The following is a 26037-nucleotide window of genomic DNA, read 5'->3' on the forward strand; positions in this document are numbered from 1 at the left end:
ATGAGTTTATGTTCCAAACCTGTTTTGCCCATGGCTATCACATCTCTCTCCTTAGAAAGTAAGTCAACTGTTGGGCACAACACTATAGAACACCCTTTCTTTACCTCCCAATTACAAATGATTTCTCCCACTTAAAATTCTCTATGAAATGATTGCATTGGGGTTGAGTGTGTGCCAGTCTGTGTGTGTGTGTGTGTGTGTGTGTGTGTGTGTGTGTGAGAGAGAGAGAGAGAGAGAGACAGAGAGAGAGAGACAGAGAGAGAGAGAGAGAGAGAGACAGAGAGAGAGAGAGTAAGAGAGAGAGTGAGAGAGAGAGAGATCCCTGGCCGTTTCTTCAATACACATCCCCCTTTCAATCATGGGTAACGGAGAGGAATACTTCAGCTTGGAGGAGTTTTTATTGTAAGCCACATTTCTTTTGGCTCTACTTTCTTTTCTCTAATTGTCACTGGTATGGGACCAGCCCCTGAGGCTTTTGATAAAGGCATTCCAGGACTCCTGAACACCTGTATTTGTGGCATCATTTCTACAGGCAATTTCATTTAGTTGCTGACCCCATCTTCTTCCCCTTCAAATATTTGACATCAGGGAGATAATCTTACAGCTGTCCTTGCGAACGATCTCAACAAACTGGAGAAGAGCCCATCCTCCTAAGAAAACTCTGATAGACCTGCTAAGGTTGGTAAAGGAAAGGGCACATGACCTTTGCTCAAGGTGTTATTCAGGTTCCTGTCCTCACCCTGACTTTTCCAGGACACTCATTTAGCCCAGATTGGTCCCTTTGTTCAGCATACAATTGATACCTTTGCTGTGTGATCACTTTCCACCCTCTTTCCCATCTTGGAAAGGCCAACTGCAGCAAGGTGTCCCGGATCCCTCTGTTACCTAGCCCTTCTTCCTTTGCCCAACCTCTATCAAGTTCACCATGTGGCAGAGACTCCTCTTCCCCCACACTAGACTAGGTGTTTTCTGAGGGCAGGAAATTGGTACCTTGCCTAGGCTTTCACATTCAACTTCCAGTAATACATTCAAGTAGGGCTAAGAGTGAAGTCACTGAAGATCATCCCCTCACTCCCCTCCCATTTCAGAAAGTGAAGAAACCGTTTCAGGAAAGGGGTGATATTTGCTCTGATTTGCTCTGGTAACTCTCTGGGTAACCTACTGCAATGCTAATTTAGGGAGGAAGCTGTTTCTGAGGAGTGTTTTCTGAGGGATCTTCCACCCATGAAACTTGGATATCAAAGGAGAGAGATGTCAACATATCAGCCACCTAGAGTGTGAAGCAAGAGAAACCTGGGGTCAGGTCCTACTTCAGGTACTTACTGGGTCTGTACCCTCAGCCATGTCCCTGACCTCTTCTTGTCCTAATTTACATTTTCTCAAAAATGGAGAGGTTGGAGCAGATGACCCCTAACGTCTCCTTTAGCCCTCCATCTCAGAAAACCTTCCAAGTCCATTCAGAGCTACTCCTCCATCCCGACCTCCCCCCTCAATCAGCCATTCCAGCTGAAAAAGAAAAAGCAAAAACTAAAAAGCAAAGTACTAGTCCAATGCTTTCCCTCCAGGCAACTGCCAAGCAGGAACTTCATCCTGCCAGCCAGTGATCTTACTTGAAAGCCTGCAATGAAGCCCCTGGGGCTGTCTGCAGCTTCCTCCTGGGCAGAGATGTTCCCTACTCCAGCCGACTGTCTGCCATCAGAGCCTAAAGGGGTGAAAAGGGAAGGTCAGATAAGTACCACTTGGGAACAATTACCCTATATCCGAAGTAACTTTGAGGTCTTTTTTTAAAAATTTATTTTGATTTATCAACAATCACTTCCATATGTTTTTGAGTTGAAAATTTTTCTCCCCCTTCCTCCCCCCTACCCTCCTGAAGGTGGTGCACAATCTGATACAGGCTTTACCTTTACATACCCATTAAACATTTTTTCACATTAGTGAAGTTGTAAGTAAAAATTAAAGCCAATACTAGGAACCATCAGAAATATGAAAGAAAACTCAACAGAAGGTAAAAGTAAGTGATAGTGATTCGACTTCCATAATTCTTTCTTTGGATTTAGACAGCATTTTCCATCCCGAGGCCTCTGGAGATGTCTTAGATCCTCGTAATGCTGAGAAGGATTCAGTTTAACAATCTTAGTCATTGCATAACGTGGCTGTTATTGTGTACAAAGTCCTCTTGGTTCTGCTCACTTCACTCAGCATCAGACCATATAAGTATTTCCAGGTTTTTCTGAAGTCAGCCTGTTCATCGTTTCTTATAACACAATAGTATTCCATTGTATTCATATACCACAGCTTGCTCAGCCATTCCCAATTAATGGGCATCCTCTAAATTTCCAATTCTTTGCCACCACAAAAAAAGCTGCTATGAATATTTTTGTACATGTGGGTCCTATTCTCATTTGTTTGATCTCTTTGGGATATAGCCCTAGAAGTGCTATTGCTGGATCAAAGGGCATGCACATTTCTGTAGCCCTTTGGGCATAGTTCCAAATTGTTCTCCAAAATGGTTGGATCATTTCACAACTCCACCAACAATGTATTAGTGTTCAAGTTTTCCCACATCTTCTCCAACATTTATCATTTTCCTGTTTTGTCATGTTGGTCAATCTGATAGGTGTGATGTGGTACCTCAGAGTTGTTTTGATTTGCATTTCTCTAATCAATGACTATTTAGAGCTTTTTTCATATGACTATAGATGGCTTTAATTTCTTCATCTGAGAACTGCCTGTTCATATCATTTCACCATTTACCAATTGGGCAATGGCCTGTGTTCTTATAAATTTGTCTTAATTCTGTATATATTTTAGAAATGAGGCCTTTATCAGAGAGACAGGTTGTAAAAATTCTTTCCCAATTTTCTACCTTCCTTCTAATCTTAGTTGCATTGGCTTTGTTTGTGCAAAAACTTCTCAATTTAATGTAATCAAAATGATCCATTTTGCTTTTAATAATGTTCTCTATCTCCTGTTTGGTCATGAATTCTTCTGTTCTCCATAGATCTGATAGGTAAACTATTCCTTGTTCTCCCAGTTTACTTATGATATCAGCCTTTATATCTAAGTCATGAACCCATTTTTGACTTTATTTTGGTATATGGTGTGAGATTTGGGCCTGTGCCTAGTTTCTGCCATACTCTTTTCTAGTTTTCCCAGCAGTTTTTTTCAAAGAGTGGGTTCTTATCCCAGAAGCTGGGGTCTTTGGGTTTATCAAATAATAGATTACTATGGTCATTGACTATTGTGTCTTGCATATTTAACCTATTCCACTGATCCACCTCCCTATTTCCTAGCCAGTACCATGCAGTTTTGATGATTGCTGCTTTATAATACAATTGAAGATCTGGAATTGCTAGGCCACCTTCCCCTGTATTTCTTTTCATTAGTTCCTTTGATATTCTGGACCTTTTGTTTTTCCAAATGAATCTTGTTATTATTTTTTCTAACTCTATAAAATAATTTTTTGGTAGTTTGATTGGTATGGCACTGAATAAGTAAATTAGCTTAGGTAGGATTGTCATTTTTATTATATTAGCTCGGCCTACCCATGAGCAACTGATGTTTTTCCAATTATTTAGATCTGATTTTATTTGTGTGAAAAGTGTTTTGTAATTGTGTTCATAGAGTTCCTGGGTTTGTTTGGGAGGTAGACTCCTAAATATTTTATAATGTCTACAGTAAGTTTAAATGGGATTTCTCTTTCTATCTCTTGCTGTTGGGCTTTGTTGGTAATATATAGAAATGCTGATGATTTATGTGGGTTTATTTTATAGCCTGCAACTTTGCTAAAGTTGTTTATTATTTCAAGTAGTTTTTTACTTGATTCTCTAGGATTCTCTAAGTATATCATCATGTCATCTGCAAAGAGTGATAGCTTTGTTTCTTCTTTGCCTATTCTAATGCCTTCAATTTCTTTTTCTTCTCTTATTGCTAAAGCTAAGGTTTCCAGTACAATATTGAATAACAGTGGTGATAATGGACATCCTTGTTTCACCCCGATCTTATTGGAAATGCTTCTAGCCTGTCCCCATTACATATAATGCTTGCTGAAGGTTTTAGATAATGCTATTTATTATTTTAAGGAAGACTCCATTTATACCTATGCTTTCTAGTGTTTTTAATAGGAATGGGTGTTGTATTTTATCAAAAGCTTTTTCTGCATCTATTGAGATGATCATGTGGTTTCTGTTGGTTTTGTGTTGATATGCTCAATGATGCTGATAGTTTTCCTAATATTGAACCAACCCTGCATTCCTGGTATAAATCCTACCTGGTCATAGTGTATTATTCTTGTGATAAGTTGCTGCAATCTACTTGCTAGTATTTTATTTAAAATTTTTGCATCTATATTCATTAGAGAAATTGGTCTATAATTTTCTTTCTCTATTTTGACTCTTCCTGGTTTAGGTATCAACACCATATTTGTATCATAAAAAGAATTTGGTAAGACTCCTTCTTCACCTATTTTCCCAAATAGTCTATATAGTATTGGAATTAATTGTTCTTTAAATGTTTGATAGAATTCGCATGTAAATCCATCTGGCCCTGGAGATTTTTTCCTAGGGAGTTCATCAATGGCTTTTCAATTTCTTTTTCTGAGATGGGGTTATTTAAGTATTTTACTTCCTCTTCGTTAATCTGGGCAATTTATATTTTTGTAAATATGTATCCATTTCACTAAGATTGTCAAATTTGTTGGCATATAGTTGGGCAAAATAATTCCTAATTATTGTTTTAATTTCCTCTTCCTTGGTGGTAGCTTCACCCTTTTCATTCTTGATACTAGTAATTTGGTTTTCTTCTTTCTTTTTTTTAATTAAATTAACCAAAGGCTTATCTATTTTATTGTTTTTTTCATAAAACCAGCTCTTAGTTTTATTTATTAGTTCAATAGTTTTCTTAATTTCAATTTTATTAATTTTTCCTTTGGTTTTCAATATTTCTAATTTGGTGTTTAGTTGAGGATTTTTAATTTGTTCTTTTTCTAGTTTTTTTAGTTGTATGCCCAATTCATTAATCTCCTCTTTTTCTATTTTATTTATGTAAGCATTTAGAGATATAAAACTTCCCCTAAGAACTGCTTTCGCTGCATCCCATAGGTTTTTGTATGTCTCATTATTGTCATTCTCTTGAATGAAATTATTGATTGTTTCTATGATTTGTTGTTTGACCCAATCATTTTTTAGGATTAGATTATTTAGTTTCCAATTATTTTTTAGTCTATCTTTCCATGGCCCTTTATTACATATAATTTTTATTGCATGATCTGAAAAGGATGCATTTAATATTTCTGCCTTTCTGCATTGGATTGTGAGGTTTTTATGCCCTAGTACATGGTCAATTTTTGTGTATGTGCCATGTACTGCGAGAAAAAAGTATATTCCTTTCTATCCCCATTCAGTTTTCTCCAGAGGTCTATCATACCTAACTTTTCTAATGTTCTATTCACCTCCTTAACTTCTTTCTTGTTTATTTTGTGGTTAGACTTATCTAGTGCAGAGGGGAGGTTCAGGTCCCCCACTAGTATAGTTTTGCTGTCTATTTCTTCCTGTAACTCCCTGAACTTCTCCTGTAAGAATTTGGATGCTATACCATTTGGTGCATATATGTTTAGTAATGATATTACTTCATTGTCTATGGTGCCTTTTAGCAGGATGTAGTTTCCTTCCTTATCTCTTTTGATTAGATCTATTTTTGCTTTTGTTTTGTCTGAGATCAGGATTGCTACCCCTGCTTTTTTACTTCAGCTGACAAATATATTCTGCTCCAGCCTTTTACCTTTACCCTGTATGTGTCACTCTTTTTCAAATGTGTTTCCTGTAAACAACATATTGTAGGATTATGGTTTTTAATCCATTCTGCAATCCATTTCCGTTTTATGGGAGAGTTCATCCCATTCACATTCACAGTTATGATTACTATCTGTGTCTTTCTCTATCCTTTCCCCCATTTATGCTTTTCTTTCTCCTTTTTCCTTTCCCCCTTCACTAGTGTTTTGCTTTTGACCACCACCTCCTTCAGTCCCTTCCCCCTTTTATTATCCCTTTCCCTTTTCTTCCCCTTTAGTCTTACTGCTGCTTCCCTCCCTTCTTTCCCCCCTCCCTTTTCTTTCCCCCTCCTTTTCTTTCCCCTTTTCCCTCCTACTGCCTATAGGGCAAGTTAGATTTCTATACCTAACTGATTATATTATGCCCTTCTTGAGCCAAATCTGATGAGAGTAAGGTTCAAACAATGCTCCCCCCCCCTTTCCCTCTGCTGTAATAGGATTTTGTGTCTTTTCCTGTAATGTAATTTACCCTTGTCTGCCTCCTCCTTTCTCAGTACATTTTCTAAGATCAGATTGATCCACTTATTTGGATCCATTTAACCCACTTGATTAGTTTTTTTTTATCATTACATCAAAGTCAACTAATATCCACCCTCTTTATGTATACTCCTTTAACAAGGTGTAATAACAATACAGTTCTCAAGGGTTGCAAGTCTCATATTCCCTTGTAGGGGTTTAAACAGCCCCCCCCCCCGTAACAACATATTGTATCCTTCTGTCCCATTTACCTTTTTAAGTCCTTCTTGAGTCCTGTACTTGAAGATCAAATTTTTTGTTGAGCTCTGGTCTTTTTATCAGGAAAGTTTGGAAGTCTCCTATTTGTTGAATATCCACCTCCTCCCTTGAAAAATGATGCTCATTTTTGCTGGGTAATTGATCCTTGGCTGCATTCCAAGCTCCTTTGCCTTAGGAATATCATGTTCCATGCCCTGCGTCTTTTAATGTAGAAGCTGCAAGGTCCTGTGTAATCCTGACTGTGGTTCCATGATATTTAAATTGTTTCTTTCTGGCTGCTTGCAGTAGCACCTTCTCTTTCATCTGGTAATTTTGGAATTTTGCTATTATATTCCTTGGGTTGTCAATTTGGGATCTCTTTCAGGTGGTGATGGTGGATTCTTTCTATGGTTATTTTCCCTTCTGGTTCTAGGACTTCGGGCAGTTTTCCTTTATGATTTCCTGAAAGATACTGTCCAGGCTCTTTTTTTCATCATGATTTTCAGGTAGTCCAATAATTTTTAAATTGTCTCTCCTGAGTCGATTTTCCAGGTCGGTTGTTTTACTGATGAGGTATTTTACATTTTCATCTATTTTTTTCATTTTTTTGTTTCTGTTTGACTGATTCTTGCTCTCTCATAGAGACATTAGTTTCCATTTGTCCAATTCTAGTTTTTAACAGATTGTTTTCTTCTGTTAGTTTTTGTACTTCCTTCTTCAACTGGCCAATTGTGTTTTTTAGGGACTTGTTTCTTCAGTGTACTCTTCTGTTAGTTTTTGTCCTTCCTTCTTCAATTGGCCAATTGTGTTTTTTAGGGACTTGTTTTCTTCAGTGTATTTTTTTTCCAATTGGCCAATTGTATTTTTGAAGGACTCTTTACCTCTCTCATTTGACTATTAAAATCCTTCTTGAGCTCTTCTAAGAAGGCTTTTTGGGCTTCAGACCAGTTCATATTCCCTTTTGTTGTTGCAGATGTGGGTTTGTTGACAATGTTGTCCTCTTCAGAATTTCTGTCTTGATCTTCACTCTTCTCATAATATGAATCTATGGTACGTTTCTTTTTACTCATGTGTTTCTTTATTCCCTGGCCTTTAAAGAGATTGAGCTCTCCTGCTGGGGAACAGAGGGTACTGACCCAAGCTTCTTGTGTTGGGAGCCTAGGTCTTGGTCACTGGCTTTGTGCTGGGGCCTCTTATGCTGGAATTGGAGGCTGTAGGTTTCTGGCAGCTTACCTGTGTTGGGCTGGAATCAGCAAGGCTGGAACTTTCAGGCAATTCTAGGTTGCCTGCTTTTCCTTTCCTTTAGCTTTCTTCAGCTCCTTTTAGATGGGTGCTGCAGGGTGTTTATCTGCCTGGGGCCCCCTGCAGTGTTGTCTCCCTCTTTCTGCTAATGCACGGGAGATTCCTTTGCAGTGGAGTGCGAGGCTCCTGGTGGTTTTCTGAGCTGGTTTCCACGGTTCCCCCCCCTCACTGAGGCACGGAGGTCCAGGTGTTGGTTGTTTGCCTGCTCTACCACCTGGGCTTCAGGATTTCTTCACAATTGGAGGCTGCAGGGCTTCTACAGCTCACCTGGTGTTGGGTTGGAATCAGCAAGGCCGGGCTTTAGGAAGCCTTTAGGTTGTTTTCTCCACCACCTTTCAGATGAATGCCACAGGTTACTTGTCCGCCTGGGGCCCGTTGTAGTTCTGCCTCCCTTATTTTTGCTAAGGCACTGGGAAAACCGTTTGCTGGGGTGCTGCGCTGCTGCTCCTCGTCTTTCTTCAAGTTCAGGTGTTCCAGGGTTTTTTTTCTGGGGTGTTATTTTCTGGGTTTTCAGAGGTTGACAGGGGAGAGTGAGAGCGACTACCTTTTCACTCCGCCATCTTGGCTCCTAACCTCGAGGTCTTGAGGCAGGTGCAGTTTGGCTCCTAGCTCCCCCCCGAGCCTTGGGTGGGTGTTCAGCTGCTCTCCTGCAGTCTCACAGCCCGCCAGATTTGAACTCTTCGCCACCAGACATACTTAGGCAACCAGGAGCAGAGCAGAGCTGATGGTCGGTAACATCAGCAAGCCCCTTTGTGAGGCCTGAGCCCACCTTGCCACCTGGCCACGAGGCTCCACCCATCCCCACACTGGTTCCCCGCTAGGACTCCGGGCACCACACTCACTGTCTGCCCATCTGTTGGTTTGGCTATCCCTCCCCCCACCCCCTGCCACTGGGTTAATTTTAGCTGCCCCACCCCACCCCCAATAGAACCCCAGCCATGAGAACCTGACTATTTTCCTGTGCTCCAGGTGGCTTATCTGACTGAAACCCTTGCACGTGCCCCACAGGCATAGAGGAAGAAGCTGAACTGTACAAGTGTCCATGGCACAGGCTATCCATCTCTTTGTCCATCCCTTGTACCCCTGAGAAAAACCCATTTGTTTGTATCTTCCTATCCCCAAGTCTTTCTATATTTTTTTCATTATGTTCATAATATTGAAGAATGGGTATCATCTCATTGGCCTCCAGGCAGGAGGATCCTAATGCCTCCTAAGGTCACCAGTTCTACTTCTGGCTAGTTCTACGTGTTAAGAAACTATTGTGGGACATCCTTTAAAACTATCCTATATATTGCAACAAAAGAGACCTGAATTTCCTCAGATAAAGCCTTAATTTACTTCTCTGCAACTTCTGCCTCATGTCTAGTCCACACCTAATCTGTCTTCCACGTCATAGCTCTTTCTAAGGGTTGGTAGGTTGGTGTAGTGGGGGGAAAAGTGCCCGATAGGGAAACAGAAGACCTGGATTCAAACTTGGCTCTTTCATTTATCACTAATTTGACCTTTGATTTCATTATATTAAAATCAGTTTTTTTGGAGTAGGTGGCTTCTGAGGTCCTTCCCAGGTCTAAATCTATGAAACTCTACCAGGAAATGATCAAAGGTCTTGTTGAGATAGCACTTTCTTTACAATGATCCTTTGTGAAGATAGTCCTATTGCTATTTTCTATGCTTCCATGATCGTAGAAGCCAAGTTTATCCCATATCATAATCCAAGGATGTTTCATTTGCGAAGAGCAAAAAAGACCTTATTATATAGTATGGTTTCCCTTCTATGTGTGTGGTGGAGGGGATCCCATTTTATGGACTATAGGTGCTGCATGTATTTGTACTAAAATAAGGGCCTGTGTAGGACTGGCTGGTAATAATAGCAACACATTTATAAAACTCTTGTTATGTGCCAACCACTGTGCTAATTGCTTTGCAAATATTATCTCATTTGATCCTTACAATAACCTTGGGAGGTAGGTGCTATTATTATTCTCATTTCACAGATGAGGAAAGTGAGGCAAGCAGATGTTAAGTGACTTGCCTGAGGTCACACAACTAGTAAGTGTCTAAGGCTGGATTTCAACCCAGGTTTTCTTGACTCCAGGACCAGTGCTTTATCAGTTGTAACAACTAGCTGCTCCTGATAGTAGGTAACAGGGTGTCACTTGTGGAACTCTAAATATGTTGTCGAACATTTTCTGTCCTGTTACAGTGCCTGAGATTCCAGGTTACATTCCTTTTGGATTAAAACATTATTTCCCAAAGATGCATTTTGAAATGAAGGTTTTATCTGGAAGGGTATAATAATAATGAAAATGTTATGGAGTTATAGAAACACCTAAGAGTTCCATCCTAATGTGTCATCTAGCTGAGTTTTAGTAAATGGTAATTTATTCATAGTCACAGAACTCATCAGTGATAGAGCCAGAATTAGAACCTGAAACCTTGTTCCATGATCCAAACTATAGCTTAGATTATTTTCCATAAGAGGCAATATATAGTATATTGGATAAGGCACTGGCCTGAATTCAAGCCCATTCTATTGAATACACTTGCTGCGTGATGCTGGGAAAGTCACTTTACCTACCTCTCAATGTTTTGGGCAACTGTTTAAGACTATAAGTCACTGAGAAGGTGCTATTCTGAATGGCAAGGGTGAGTTCCTCAGTGATCGAATCCTGAATGTAAACTGTGAGTTCTGGCCAATGAATCTTCATCTGCAGAGCCTAAGTATTGAGTTCCTTTTGCCAGGCTCCAGTTTAACAGATTCCATCTAGCAAATGGGGTGGGGTGGGGAAATGGAGCATATATCAGGTTTTAAATGGGAGAGGAGATTCAGAGCATGGGGTGGAGCCTGGAGGGTACTTGGATAGGTCACTGCAGTAAAAAGGTGGAAGGTAGACTCCTATGGGTAAAGGACAAAAAAGAGATGGAGAAATAGAAAGAAAAATGAAAGGGATACTAGAAATTATTTACTTCAATTTAGCCCAAGACTGGCCCTAAAAAGATTATATTTTTAAAACATTAGTCACTTAACAAGCAATTACTATGCAGATACTGCATTGATTGCCGGAGATGCAGATATAAGCACAGAGAAAGATAACCCCTGCCTGCAAAGAGTTTACATTCTAATGGGGAAAGACAACACATAAAAGGAATCTGAAAAGCTGGAAGGTATACTGTCTTAATAGAATAGAAAGATGCTATCTTGAGGAGATGACATGGAGTCTACTTTTCTTTTATGTATATATATAATTAATTTATTTTAATTTTTAACATTCACTTTTATAAGATTTTGAATTTTAAATTTCCTCCCCTTCCTCTTTTCCCCCTCCCCAAGACAGCATGCAATCTGATATAGGCTCTACTTATATACATTCATATTAAGCATATTTTCACATTAGTCATGATGTAAAGAAGAATTAGAACCAATGGGAGGAACCACAAGAATGAAGAAACAAAACAAAATGGAGTCTACTTTTCTAAGAATTATTTCAATGAAGATTCAGAAATTCTCCCTTCTGGAGATACTAATCCTCAAGATAGATTCAGTTTTTGAATATTTGACAATATTATAGTTATGACTACTAAAATGGTTATTTCTAGATGACACTTTTAAAAATCCCTTGAAACTATAGTTATTCTGAGGTTTTTACTGAATCTCAACTTGTTATAATACTCCATTAAAAATTATGTCCTGGTGGATGGTGTCAATTAAATTATTCACTATGAGTCCAGAAAATGAGACTGCCAATTTTTTTCCAGACTCTACCTCATTCAACCACGAGAAGAAAAAAACAAGCCCACTTTTATGCTATATCTCCAGGATAGGTACATAAATTGCTTTGTTTGGGCATATATGACATTTTTTTTTCCTCCAAGGAGTGAGGTAGTAAAATGCAAAGCTATTCAACCCACAGCCTAGCAGTGGGGGAAACTGCAGCTGAAGCCCCTTCTCGTGTTCTTTTTTTTCTCCATGACAATTCCTCGGAATCATAGCCTGGACTTAGGACATTGAAGGCACTGAATCCTGGCTTATATATTGTCTATTTAACATTCTACTTTACTACTATGACTAGCAGGACTTTCTCCCATTCTACTTGCCTGAATTAAGTTTACTTAATTAACTAATTAAGTTAACTTAATTGAGTTAACATAAGTTCTTCAGGGGCACTCATTATGTATTTTGTTTCTTTTGGCTTTTGTGTGTGGGAGGCAGTGTGGTACAATAGTGAAGACACGGAGTTTGGAGTCAGAGAACCTGAGTTCCAATTCTACCTTAGTCGTTTATTAATATTAACTATGATCTTGGGCAAATCACCCAACTTCAGCTAGTCTCAGTTTCCTCACCTGTAAAATGAGGGGGCTGGTCTTGATGACCTTTTTAAGGTCTCTTCCAGCTTGGAATCCATGATCTGTGGTTGGCACTCTAGTGCTGCCACTTGCTTTGTGACTTTGAGCACTTTACTATACCGCATTTTATACATTTGTACAATGAAGTGTTGGATTAGATGACGTCTAAGGTCCCGTTAGCTCCAAATGGCTGCTCCTGTGACCTAGTATTCTCTGTATGCTCTCGTACCAGCAGCGAGAATGCTCCATATACACCTCTTTACTCAATATTTCTATAGCATCTTAAAGTTCTACCAAGTGCTTTCGCCTTCCCAGTCCTGTGAGGGAGGGTAGTGCGAGTATTTTTATTTCCATTCTTTTAGATATGGAAACTGAGGCTCTGGTGAAGTGACTTAACCCATAGCCACACAGCTAATAGGTGACCTTTGAGCCAGGGCTAAAACTTGGACCCCTCAATTTCAAAACTCGTCATCTTTTCCACTACACCTGCTGTCTTTCAACATATTCCTTGATTTTCTCTAACACATACTTATCTAAATCCTAGAGTTAGTAAACATTGATTAGGTGCCTACTGTATTTTAGGCACTGTGCTAAGCACTGGGGATACAGAGAAAGGCAAAAGATATTCCCTGCTCTCAAGGAGCTCACAATCTAAAGGCAGAGAAAACATGCAAACAACTGTATGTTCACACAAGCTACAGTTATCCCTTCCCTGTAGAGGGGTTAGGGGCACCTCTGCCATCTGGAAAATCCACATTAAATCTTTTGGTTCTCCCTTCACATCAGACAAGGTCTGAATTTTTTCTTTTTCTTTTATGGGGTGTTTACTGTACCATATTGTAAAATTTGGGTTAAGTATTTGGTCATAGGCTCTGTGTCATCTGGTGGCCTTCGTGTGTAGCCTATGACTTCTGCAAAACTTCCCCCAAATTCCCATTTAATTTCTTATGCCAATCCAAAATATATCAAAATTGCAATGGGGAAAGTCACAACGTGGAAGGGATAATGGTATATGAAGGATAAATTGTAAAGGGAGTAGAATTAAGGAGGGTAAGGAAAGGCTTCCTTTCCAGTCTTCAAAATTGGAAAAAAGATTAAAAAATGGAGACTATATAAAGTACCTGTGAAGATTGAACACATGAAATCATGTACATATTTGAGCACTTGAATTTTTATAATAGGAAAACATTGATTCATATGCCTATTTTTGGCAGTGACCTTGTTTATACTTTAAAATACACGCTAATCAGTTTAAACCATTGAAAACAGATTAAGGTCACTGCATTTAGAGATAGAAAGGATATTGGAAATCATTTAATTCAACCTCCTTGACTGTGAATGAGGAAATGGAAGTCCAGAGAGATCATTGTACAGGTAGGAATTGGCAGAGCCACGATGGTAGTCAAAAAGTATTTACGAAGCTCCTACTAGTCCAAATCTGGTCTTGCATACTAGCTGTGTGACCCTGGGCAAGTAACAACCCTTTTTACCTCAGTTTCTTTATCTGTAAAATGAGCTAGAGAAGGCAAACCACTCCAGTATTTTTGCCAAGAAACCCCCAAATGGAGTCACAAAGAGTCCGACACAACTGAACAACAATAAAACTCCTACTGTGGTGCCAAGCACTGTGCTTGGAGATACAAAGAAAGGCCAAAGATAGTCCCTACTTTCAAGAAGCTCACAGGATGTGAACTTAAAATTCTTACACCAGATCTTTTCTTTAACTTAACATTATATTACCCCCGCCAATTACATATAAAAACATTTTTTTAATATTCATTTAAATTTTGTTTTGAATTCCAAATTCTCTCTCTCCCTGCCTCCCTCTCCTCCCCTCCTCAATGGAAGGCAAGCCATTTGATATCGGTTATATGTATGGAGTCATGCAAAACATTTCCATATTAGTCATGTTGTGAAAGAATAGACCCCCAGAAAAAACCCCCAAAAAGAGAAAAAGTATGCTTCAATCTGTATTCAGAGTCCCATCAGATTTTTCTCTAGAGATGGATAACATTTTTCATCATAAGTCCTTCAAATGTCTTGGATCGTTATATTGCTGGTAATAGCCGAGTCAGTGGTGGGGAACCTGAGGCCTTAAGGCTGCATGTGGCCTTCTAGGTTCTTGGGTGCAGCCTTTTGACTGATTCCAAGTCACTCACAGTTGATTATCATACAATATTGCTGTTAATGTATGCAATGTTTTCCTCATTTCACTTTACATCTGTTCATGTAAGTCTTAACAGGTTTTTCTGATAGCATCTTGTTCATCATTTCATATAGCACCACCACAGTATTCTATTACAATCATATACAACAACTTGTTCAGCCGTTCCCCAATTGTGGACATCCCCTCAATTTTGAATTCTTTGCCACACTAAAAGACTGTTATAAATATTTTGGTACATATATGTCCTTTTCCTTTTTTATCTCTTGGGATATAGACCAAGAGTGGTATTGCTCAGTTAAAAGTGTATGCGTGGTTTTATAGTCCTTTGGGTATAGTTCCAGATTGCTCTACAGAATGATTGAATCAGTATATAACTTCACCAAAAGTGCATTAGTATCTCAATTTTCACACACTCTCCAACATCTTTTTTCTTTTCTGTCACATCAGCCAATCTGATAGGTATCAGGTGGCAACTTAGAGTTGTTTTAATTTGTATTTCTCTAATCAGTAGTGTTTTAGAGCATGTTTGCATATGACTTATAGATAACTTTGATTACTTCATCTGAAAACTACCTGTTCTGTCCTTTGACCATTTATCAATTTAGGAATGGCTCTTATTTTTATAAATTTGACTCAGTTCTCTATATATTTAAGAAATACATAATATTTCTTATATGTAATGTATATAATATCTAATAAATATATTCCTCTTGATCAGAGGAACTTTCTGTAATTTTTTTCACGTATGATTGTTATGTATTTCCTTCTAATCCTATTTCCACTTATTTATCTACTTTCTCTCTTCTTTACTCTGTCCATTCTGAAAAGTGTTTTTGCTTCTGACTTTTACCTCCCCCAGTCAGACCTCCCTTCTATCATTCTCTTCAGCCCACCCCTCCTTATTCTCTTCTGCTCCTACTTTCCTGTAGGGTAACATAGATTTCTATACTCAGGTGATCGTGTGTTATTCCCTCTTTGAGCCAGTTCTGGTGAGAGTAAGGTTCACATGCTCCTCATCTTTCTCTCTTCTGTAAAAGCTCTTTTACGTGAGATAATTTACCCCATTCTACTTTTCACTTTCCTCTTTTCTCAGTGAGTTCCTCTTTCTCATCCTGAATTTTGTTTTTTTAATCATCCCATCATATTCGACTCACACCTGTGCCCAACTGTCTATCTATACTCCTTCTAACTGCCTTAATAAGGAGAAAGTTTTAGGAGTTAAAAGTATCATTGTCCCATGAAGGAATGTAAACAGTTTGAACTTATTGAATCCCTTATGGTTTCTCTTTCCTTTTACCTTCTTCTCTATGCTTCTTTTAAGTCTTATATTTGAAAGTCAAATTTTCCAAATCTTTCTAATAAATGACATTGCCTCCACCTACTACTTACAATAGCACATTATAATCTGTGGTTTGACCTTTATATTATCAACATATTTAATATTGCTTGAATAATTTTTTACTAGTTGAGATAAATTCCCCCCTTTAAAAAAAAACACTTGCTTGTAGACTATTCGTTATATTCTATAAGTAACTAATCTGCATTTTAATTAAACATTACTGAAATTAAATTATTGTTTTTACTTATTTCACTTAAGACTTTTTAAAAATCTTGGATAAATATGCAAAAAAATTATTTAGATTTAATTATTTGCCTTACTCCCGCAATCTAGTTCTGTGGGTGAGTAGTTGGTTGTGGTAGACTATACTTTGTCAAGGTATTCAGGCCAATTTGGGTCCTTACAGAATAGATCTCCCTGCATTAGAAAGATTCAAGCTTTGCCACAAATATTTAAAGAGGCAATCACCGGCTCCCTAGATATATTCCCCACAGAGCTGTGAATGGGCAACTTCTTTTCTATATCAAATCAAGGTGAATGGGAAACAGGAAATGTGTGTCTGTGATTCTCTCTAAACAAGAGCCAGTCATTAGGAAGAGCAATTTTGCCCACGTGAAAAGCCTGTAGGAGTTAGAAGCCCGTAGGACTCAATATGTTCCTCATCCCTCAGTTTGAGGTTATGGACTCAAGGAAGTTATGTCCTCCCATCCATCCCTAAAGTGTCCATTTTGGGTGGCTTGAAGACTGGTGAGTTCTCTGCAGTTCTGGTTGTCTGGACCCACACAAGCTCTATTGGTTATGGCTTCTGAGTACCTTTGTAGGAGTAGACAATCAAACCCAAGTTGGATTTTCACAGGGTTCTTGGTCCGAAAAGGCTCCATTTTTTAAGATGGGGTTCTGTCTCTATCCCTACTTCCAGAATGCATGCTGCTGATGTCTGAACCAGGTAAGGAAGTAGAACATGGTTAAATAAACCAACCTCTGAGCCTTTCCTTGGGAAAAGAAAAGGGATGTGCTATTGGAATGGACTGGTCTGAAGTAGTCAGTCTCTTTTTTCTAATCTCTCCATTTGGTCACCTTACTTTGAACTGCCTCTGCTGCGTGATGGTACTTGGTTTCATCTGTGGAGAGGACTTTATGAGGAACTTACCCAACATCTCTCAGCCCTGCCTGCTGCCTTCTTGTGTCTGTTTTGTAATATGAAAATTCATGATCATGCCTCTAGTCTTGACTTTCACCACTGGCACCTTGTTGCCATGGTCACTGGAAGTTGAGGGGTTATGGTAGGAGAATACAGATTAACTTCTCCTTCCTCAACCTTGAAAAGCTGCTGGTACTTCCAATTTGCAGTGAGTGCCTTTTTCCACAGGACCTTATGGCACATATCAGATAGAGGAGGAATCAATGCTGTGTGATCTTCTAGAGTATCATCATAAGTGAACGCCCTGGTGCACTCCAAGCAGCAGGGACAGCTTGGCTAGAAGCCCACCTGTGCTGTGCTCAGTAGCAGGCACATCTGGCTCTCTGGATGCCAATAAAAGATTGTGATCCAGGTGTTTCTCTAGTTAAAAAACCCAGAACTCTGATTGTTATGTGAAAGTCAATGGAAGTTATACAGATATGACACAGATGTCAAAAAGGAACTTTCTACATCTGGTGATAAACAGCAAAGTCCCTAGCAGATCCCATGCAGAGGCTGTCTGACTTGTGGGTTTATGTTGGTGAGAGAGGGAGAGAAAAAATGGGACATGGGACATAGCCCAAAGCACCAGCATGGGCAGGAAGCTGAGACCAACAAGGTTCTAGGCCCTGTTCCCTCTCTAAGCACCAAGCTTGGTAGAATCAGATATGATGCAAATGGTGTCAACATCTAAGACGACCTGGGGGAGGTATGTAGAGGAAGATAAAGCCTCACTTAGGACTTTTAAGAAGTTCAGAATTCAGAAGCTTTTAGTGGTCATCATTAGGGTTCCAATCTGTCTTTCCAGACAGATTGCACACTTACTTCCCTCCTTACGCCCTCATGATTGATGATGATGATTTGCTTTTTGGTGAGGCAATCAGGGTTAAGTGACTTGCCCAGGGTCACACATCTAGTAAGTGTCAAGTGTCTGAGGTCAAATTTGAACTCGAGTCTTCCAGACTCTAAGGCCAGAGTCCTATCTACTGTGCCACCTAGCTGCCCCATCATGCACTCTTATGTTTCAGCCAAACTAGCTTACTTTGTGCTCTCTGTATATGATATTCCATCTCTTCATGCCTTTGAATAGGCTATCCTCCATGCCTACCATGCCTCTTCACCTCTTCCATCTACCATGATTTTCAGTTGTTCCAGTTGTGTCTGACTCTTTGGGACGCCATTTGGGATTTTCTTGGCAAAGATGCTGGAATGGTTTCACCATTTCCTTCTCCAGCTCACTTTACAGATGAAGAACTGAAGGATATATGGTTAAGTGACTAATCAGGGTCGCAAGCTAGTAAGTATCTTGAGGCCTACCCTAATGCAAAGCACAGCTCATGTTATTTCTAAGAGGCTTTTCCTAATCTTTCAGTTGCTGTGTTCTTTTCCCCCTCCTCTACTTCCACTGAAATTACTTTATCTTACTCTACATATGATTTATATGTCCTTTGTATTTGTACATTTGTAAACTTACCTGTTTGTTTTCCTGTTAGTGAAATGTAGTCATTTTGGGAAGGACTGTCTCCCTAGCACCTAGGATGATGTCAAACACTCAGTACTTATTCAATTGAATGATATTGAAATAGATTCTAAGGAGAAGTGAATATTTAATGGATCTCGTGGAAGGATTGGACAACATTTGATATATCTGTTGAGAGCAGGGGTTCTTAACTTTTTCATGTACCCCTTTGGCAGGCTGGTAAAACCAATGGACCCCTTTTTCAGAATGTTTTCAAATGCATATAATAAAATACCTAAAATTTAAAGGAAACCAATTATATAGAAATGCACTTATCAAGTTTTCTAAAAACATTACATGGACCCTTGGTTAAAAACTCATGAAGTAGAAGAACAATTCAGTACTGCTCTGTGCAAGACACTATGCAAAGCACTGATAAAGAGTATTATAGAAAGAATTCCTCTGGTGTGGGCAATCTCACAGGAAATTGCATTTGAGCCCAGAAAAAAAGGCCAGGTTTTCAATCTGTGAGGAGCTTTTCAGGGAAAGAGACTGGTATGAGGTGAGAAGATTAAAATTTGATCCATTTCATTTTCTTATTGATCCTGTTTACAAGTAATTGGTTTCGTCCTGTAACTGTCATGGTTCTTTGCCTTTGAGCTTAATTCAGAGTTCTGCTGGGCTGTGATGATTTCAGTTTAAAAATCTAGCTCTCCTGCCTCAAGGAATTTTGGTAATGGGGGCTAGCAATGACCCCTTCTTCTCTCAGGAGACCAAGAAGTGCTCATTGAGTGCAGGTGCAAGATAATGGCCCAGACTTTTGGACAGCAAACCAGACATCCTTGAAGGATAGCTTGGTGGAGTAAAGATATCAGACCTTGGAGAATGCATGTGAATGCAAAGGGGAGGTCAGGGACATTTCTCCCAGTTAGGAGGTTATTGAGGGTGAAACCTGTCCCATGGGATGTGAAAATGTACTTAAGGTCTCAAGCATTCCTCAGATAAGGAGCCAAAATGGGAATCAAAGCTTCCCAAATAATTTGGCTTGAGGAAGAATTCATCTGACTCTGACTTGGTAGGTATACTGTAGGTCTCCTCTCTGTATCAGCCCACTGTGGATCTTCTAAATGTAGTTCGATCTGTGACCTCAGTTTACCTATAGAGTCTGTTTCAAGTAGGTTCATTTCTTTAGGAGATGTATGAGAGTATGATTCTGTTTAACTAAGTTTATTCAATTTGTATGCTATTGAAAGAAGCATAGGATGAATCTGTCTTTAAAAAAAAACAATGAACATTTTATAGCCTACAAGAACATGAGATTACAATATACAATAAAATTTAGTTCTTTATCTGTTGTAATTTTCTCTATCAAAGTTTTTCAGAAACTTCATTTGGAGTTCAGGATTATTTTTCTATCTCCTAAACCTGTGCTTAAGCATAATAAAACTGCCATAACTTTTACCTCCATAATAGCTGCTGTTGTGGTCAAACTATTTCGGCAGTAGGTATGTACCACATGAACTCAAAAAGGAGATATTTTTCCCCTAACAAAATGATACCTAATTTAGTTTATTGTCATTCTTTATTAAAATTTATGTGATTGTATCATGCAATTCTCTTGCCCTCTTAGGGCAGCTGGGGGGCACAGTGGATAGAGCACCGGCCCTGAAGTGAGGAGGACCTGAGTTCAAATTTGGCCTCAGATCAAATATGTGACATTTCCTAGCTATATGACCCTGGGCAAGTCACTTAACCCCAATTGCCAGAAAAAAAAAGGTTCTCTTGCCCTCTTGAGCCCGCTTTGCTTTTAGAGTCTCATTGATGGGATCCTATTTGTCTTTTTTAACTTTTTGAAATGCATTATTTACATACCTAGTATGGTAGGATGATAGAGAGCCTATCAGGAAGACTTAGATTCACGTGTAGTCTTTGATGCCTACTGGCTGCATGACCTTGGGCAAGTTACATAAAATTTCAGTGTTCCAGCCAGTGGTGTCAAATGCAATTAGAAATGAGGCCATTAACCCATTTAGAAGGATCCCTTTTTGTTGTTTTCTGTCATTTTCAGTCATATCCAACTCTTCAAGACCCCATTTGGGATTTTCTTGGCAACAATATTAGAGTGGTTTGCCATTTCCTTCTCCAGCTCATTTTACACAGTTGAGGGAACTGAGGTAAACAGGGTGAAGTGACATGCCCAGGGTCAAGTGTCTGAGGCCATGTTTGAACCCAGGATGATGAGTCTTCCTGACTGCAGGCCTGGTGCTCTAGCCACTGTGCCACCTAACTGCCCAATAAAGATGCATATTGACTTACTTTTAGAATGTAATATTAACTATGTTGTATATTTGTTTACTTTGTTAAACATCTCTTTATTAAATTTTAATCCAGGGCTGGTACTGGGTCCAAGCTACAGCAAAACACCTGAGTGCCTCCTGAACTGGATTAAAATGCAATTAGGAAATGCTTAACAAAATAAACAAAGGAACAATACAACATAGATAATGCTAATTTGTAGTTTTCTAAGTCAATCTGCAACCCTCAGGGATTCCTTTTGGTTTGAGTTTGACACCACTCTAGGCAACTCTCTAAGACACTCCATTTCAGAGAAGGTACCAATCTACATTGGTAGCAATGCTTTCTTTCCCTGGAAGTTCCCTAGTCCAATGAAATCACAGGTCTAGTCATCATCCCCATCCATCAAAAACTCTTAAGAAGATGGTTATGTTTGCTGTCATTTCTACTTTATTATCCAACTCTTCCTGATTCTGAGTCAGAAGCAGACACAGATCAACTCTCTCTGAGCTGTTTCCTCTGCCTTTTCAAAGCCAAAGTTATTAGGAAGGTAAATCAGGCATTTATCAGAAGCTCTGCTTTTAGCAAGTAGGAAAAGGAGCTACCTGGTAGGAAATGAACCTCTTGGCATATGTAAGAGTTTCTTCAATACTGTGAGGATGTTGATGGTACCATGGACTAGAGACATTCAATATGTATCCCTTAACAGTATAGTGGTCCACTACCAGTTGACTCCCTTATTCATAAAAATTTGATTTCTGTGCAGAAGGAAATTATATTCTGTAAAATTAAACTAACTTAAAAAATCTTAGCATGGCTCTAGTTATCCCCAGTAGATATCATTTATTCTTTCAACAAAATGAACATCTATTAATGTGCAGAAACAAGGTTTGTTTACTCTAAAAGGAAAAATATTTCACTTTCAGTATCCATATGCCAAATCATGACAAAGTTGTGAAGTTGGTAGTCTGTCATCAATGCCCACCATTCTAGTTTTGTCTTCTTTGATTCATTTCCATCACCATCAAACCCATCCTGGCCTGACTTTTCCCTCCATATCCTTCTGTTTGAAAAAACTTTAATTCAAAACACATTTATGTCATTAAGTCAAATGTGCTCACTATGTGCCAGGCAATTAGTGCTGGGGACATGATGAAAGGCAAAAGCTCAGCCCCTGTCAATAAAGGAGCACGCATTCTAATAGAGAGATAACATGTAAACAACTATGTACATACAAGATAGATACAGGGTAGATGGAAGAGAATCTCAGGGGAGAAGTCACTAGTATTAAGGGGTATTGGGAAAGGCATCTACTATATTGCAGGCACTGTGTTGAAAAGTGATAAATCAAGCATTTATTAAGCACTTACCATCCAGTATCTTTGCAAAGAAAACCACAAGTAGGGTCATGAAGAATAGGACATGACTGAAAAAAAAATGACTGAACATGTGTCAAACACTGTGGTCAGGGTGTGGGGATGCAAATACAAGCAAGACAGTCCGTTCCCTTGAGTTTACATTGTGATGGAGGAAGGCAAAAAACACATAAAGAGGAGGTGGGAAAGTGGGGTATGTGTAAGGGTGGTATGATGTGGAGATGGCTTGGAAGTGGCATAGAGACCTGGTTCCAGGCAAAATAAGGCTAAAGCTCACATATGAGACCCAGCATTCCAGGGGTGGAGTCCAGGGTTCTCTGGGTGAGGAAGGGGAGGAGAACCAGAGTACAAGATCATAATCAAGATGCCAAGACTCTAAAGATGGAACCAGACATCCCTATATGTGAGGAGCTTACATCCTAATTAGAAGAACAAGACTTATGCCAATATGCTGATAGGTAGAATGTATAAATGTCTAGAAGAGGTTCAACAGAAGGGGATGGATTCAGGGAGACATCACTTCAAGTGGGGGAACTGAGAGCCAACTTTTAAATGATTAAATGTTTGGCCTTCATAGTAGAGAAACAAAAATGGCCACACATGAATTTTTTGATTACCTCTAGCACGGTGTGGATGCAAAAAATTAGACCACTTTATGCCTTCCTTTCTATGATGTGGATGAAATTGGTTATTCCTGTTTTCACAACTATGCAGAGAAAGGAAGTTCATTGTTTGCTATTTGCCCAAGATCTAAGTGCATCCGTAGCATTTATAACTCCTCACTCTTGCCTCAAGCAATTATATCAATGCACTCAGCCCTGTTGCTGCTTGTTTCAAACTGGCCAAGGTCAAGTCCATTATATACTATAAACAGATGTTCAATTCTGAGTCATTTATCAGGGATGCATTACATGAAGGAAGAGCCCATTTTGAAAGCAAATCTTAAAAAAAGAAAAAAGTCACCTGTTATACACAGTCCAAAAAAACCCCAAGAAAATATTTGTGGTTTTAAACCCATAAATAGTTTAAAAGGGGAGTCTCAATTTTGAGAAGCAGCATTCCTTGTCCAAAAATATTTTTTCAGCTTTTTTTTCCTTTTCAAAAGTACTATTTCCTACTGCAATATCTGAAAAGTAGGTAGTCCTGGGCTTGAATCTTACTTCCAACAAGCAGATTAGTTACATTAACTTCTGTGGTTGTCTTTTTTGTTGTATAAGAAGTAGTTCTTCCTTCAAAATGAATCGAACCTCACCTTGTAAACTGGTGTTGTGAATGAATCTTACATCTATTTTTTTTCTTTTCTGGTTTCTCAAAAACCATCTTTGCCCCGCACCCCGATTCCATCCCTGTAGCGCTGTTGAGAGCACAATAGAACATTCAGTGTACCATTCTAGGTTTGAGCCTTGCATTTATTCGGGCTTGATGGTCAACCTCTGGCAGGGGAACTTAGACAAATAAGTGCACCTGCTTCCCAGTGGAGTCAACCACCTCGAATCTGAAAAACCCGAGCAACTCAAGGCACCTTGGTTGGGTGACCACAGCTCAGCACCCTGTCGTCCCCCAAACCCACCCAAGGGGCAAACATGGCCCTCTTTTTCCCCACCGAGGGGAAAGCCCAAGCCCCACCTCGCCTTGAGGCCCCTTCACATTCAGATGGAAGACAGAAAAGTTTCACATTCTTGCATTGTACTCACCTCTTTTACTGACCACTTGCTTTGGTTACAGAAACTTGCCATTAAAAGGAAAAGCAAGGACATGATTAGATAAAACATCAGTTTCCCAACCACACTCTCGATTCCACCTCCCTCTTTTTTTAAAAATTAATTAATTAATTAACTTATAGTTTTCAATATTCACTTCTATAAGTTCCAAATGTTCTTCCCATCTCTCCCCTCCCCTCATACCAAGACGGCATGTAAATTCACATAGGCTCAACATATCCATTCATATTAACCCTATTTCCACATCAGTCATGTTGTAAAGAAGAATTAGAAGGGGAGAAATCACCAGAGAGAGACAGAGAGACAGAGGAGAGAAGAGAGGAGAGAGAGAGAGAGAGAGAAGAGAGAGAGAGAGAGAGAGAGACAGAGAGACAGAGAGCAAGTAATGTGCTTCAATCTGCATTCATACTCCATAGTTCTTTTTCTGCATGTGGACAGCATTTTCCATCCTGAGTCTTTTGGAGTTATCTTAGATACTTGCATTGCTAAGAAGAGATAAGTGTATCAAAGTGACTTCTCATCTCATAATGTCACTGTTACTGTGTACAATGGTCACCTGGTTCTGCTCACTTCACTCAGCATCAGTTTATACATATACAAACATATATGTATTTTTATATATGTATCTATATAGATACATAATATATGTATACATATATATGTTATAAGTGTGTGTGTGTTTTTTCTGAAGCCCCCCTGTTCATTATTTCTCATAGCACAATAGCATTAAATGACATTTATGCCACCACTTCTTCAGCCATTCCCCAACGGATGGGTATCCCCTCCATTTCCAATAATTGGCCACCATAAAAAAAACTGCTATAAATATTTTTGTACACTTGGGTCCGTTTCCCATTCATATGATCTCTTTGGATACAGTCCTAGAAGGGGTATGGCCACGTAACAGTCCCCAAACTTCTTAGCCAACATCAGATTGTTTGGAATATTACTGCTTTTTTAAATTTTACATAGAATTGAAGATCTAGTACTAATAGGCCTCCTTCCTTCACATTCCCCACCCCCAGTCCTTCCCACCCTCCCTCCTTCCTCCCTCCCCATTCATTCTCTTGATAGTTTCCACTTGTTTTCTTCCAGTGGAATTTTCTCATCTTCCCACCCCACCCTACTCTACCCCACCTCACCTGACCTAACCTAACCCCCATTCCCCTCTATAAAAGTTCTCTGGTTATTTCAGTGGCATGGCAGTGAAAAAAAAACACATTTTGGAAGACTCTTCCTTTGTATTAGCTTGGTAGTAGGCCCAAGCCAGTGCCTGCTGATGTTTAGGCTTTGTAAGTGGTCATTGTCTGTATTTATTGCTGTATCCCCTGTCTGTGTGTTCTGGGTTAGATCAACCTTGTGACCCAGAGTATTCCTTTCAATTATGGTCCTTATGCCCAACCTCTAACAAGTTCACCATATCGCAGAGACTCTTCTCCCCCCACACTAGACTGGGTGTTTTCTGAGGGCAGGAAAAGAGGGACTTTGCCTACGCTTCCACATCCAACTTCCAGGAATACATTCTGGTAGGGCTAAGAGTGAAGCCACTGAAGATCATCCACTCCCTCCCCTCCCATTTCAGAAAGGGAAGAACCCCATTCAGGAAAGGGGTGATATTTGCTCTGACCCACCCTGGTAACTCTCTGGGCAACCTACACAAATCCCACATGAGGCAGGAAGCTGTTTCTTGGCAGTGCTTTGTGAGCGATCTTCCCCCTATGAAACTTGGATGCCAAAGGAGAGAGATGTCAAAATATAAGCCAACTAGTGTGTCAAGCAAGAGCACCCTGGGCTCAGGGACTGCTTCAGGTACTTACTTGCTCTGTACCTTGGCCATGTCCCAGACCTCCTCTTGTCCTCATTTACACTTTCTGAAAAATGAAGAGGTTGGACTAGAAGACCCCTGAGTTCTACTGTAGCCCTCCCACTCACAAAATCTTCCAAGTCCGTTCTGAGCTACTCCTCCATGCTGACCTCCCCCCTCAGTTACCCGTTCCAGGAGAAAAACATAACCAGCAAACAAAAAGCAACTTGCCAGTACAATGCTTTCCCTCAAGGCAACTCCCAAGCAAGAAGTTCGTCCTGCTAGCCAGTGATCTGACTTGACAGCCTGCAGTGAAGCCCCTGGGGCTGTCTGCAGCTTCCTCCCCATCAGAGGTGTTCCCCCACTCCAGCCGACTGGCTACCCTCACAACCTAAAGGGATGAAAACGATGATCAGATAAATACCACTTGGGGACAAATAAACTATATCAGAGTTAACTTCGAGGTCTGCAGGCAAGTGCAGTGTGGCCCCTCACGTCCCCCGACC

The 26037-nt window shown here is 39.6% G+C and overlaps 1 pseudogene; it reads right to left on the bottom strand.

Annotated features, from left to right (window-relative positions):
• Positions 1–1610: 1610 nt before the first annotated feature.
• Positions 1611–18006, bottom strand: LOC110203997 (putative monooxygenase p33MONOX pseudogene; annotated as a pseudogene).
• Positions 18007–26037: the final 8031 nt, after the last annotated feature.

Source organism: Phascolarctos cinereus, unplaced genomic scaffold (assembly GCF_003287225.1).
Source record: "Phascolarctos cinereus isolate Bilbo 61053 unplaced genomic scaffold, phaCin_HiC Scaffold_43;HRSCAF=565, whole genome shotgun sequence".
Lineage (NCBI taxonomy): Eukaryota > Metazoa > Chordata > Mammalia > Diprotodontia > Phascolarctidae > Phascolarctos > Phascolarctos cinereus.